Consider the following 702-nt stretch of genomic DNA (forward strand, 5'->3'; position numbering starts at 1 on the left):
GGGCTTTTGAGAAGTTCTTCACTGTGGTCTTTTTTGTTGGGGGTGGGGATGGGATGTGGATCTCCAGTGAGATTAGTTTATGGTCTGATCTCACCAATGAGGGATATACTTCCGGTGTGGAGCATTTTGTCCCCATGTTTGTGATGATCAGGTCTAGTATATTTTCACCTCTTGTGGGAATGGTGACAAGTTGTTCCATAGCATTTGAGTTTATGAACTCCAGGAACCTTTGGGCTAGGGTATTGAGGCTTGAGTAATGTTCCCAGTCTATGTTTGGGTAGTTGAAGTCACCCAATATGATGGTGTTTGGAGAGACATTTATACTCTCCTGTGTCTTCAGGAAGGCTGTGTGGGGTTCCTGAGTTTGAGAGGGTGGCCTGTAACATGCTACAAACTGTAGAGCAGTTTTGCCTATGGTTAATTGCACCTGAATGGTCTCTGATGCTTCATGAGTTGCCACCAGCCTGGAGGTGTGGGTATCCTTGATGAATATGGATACACCCCCTCCTTTTGTGGTATGGTCCGGGTTTTGGGGCCAGAACGCATGATATTAGGTAAAACCTGATAGTGTCGGGGTGCTCTCAGGAGCCTTGAACCAACCAGGTTTCTGTCACAGCACAGACATCGATGTTCTCCATACTGAGGAGGGCTTCGAGGGCGTGCATCTTGAGATTTAGACTTCTGGCATTGAGCAGCATTACC

The sequence above is a fragment of the Protopterus annectens genome, chromosome 4.part0 (assembly GCF_019279795.1).
Source record: "Protopterus annectens isolate FY-2018-M chromosome 4.part0, PAN1.0, whole genome shotgun sequence".
Classification (NCBI taxonomy): domain Eukaryota; kingdom Metazoa; phylum Chordata; order Ceratodontiformes; family Protopteridae; genus Protopterus; species Protopterus annectens.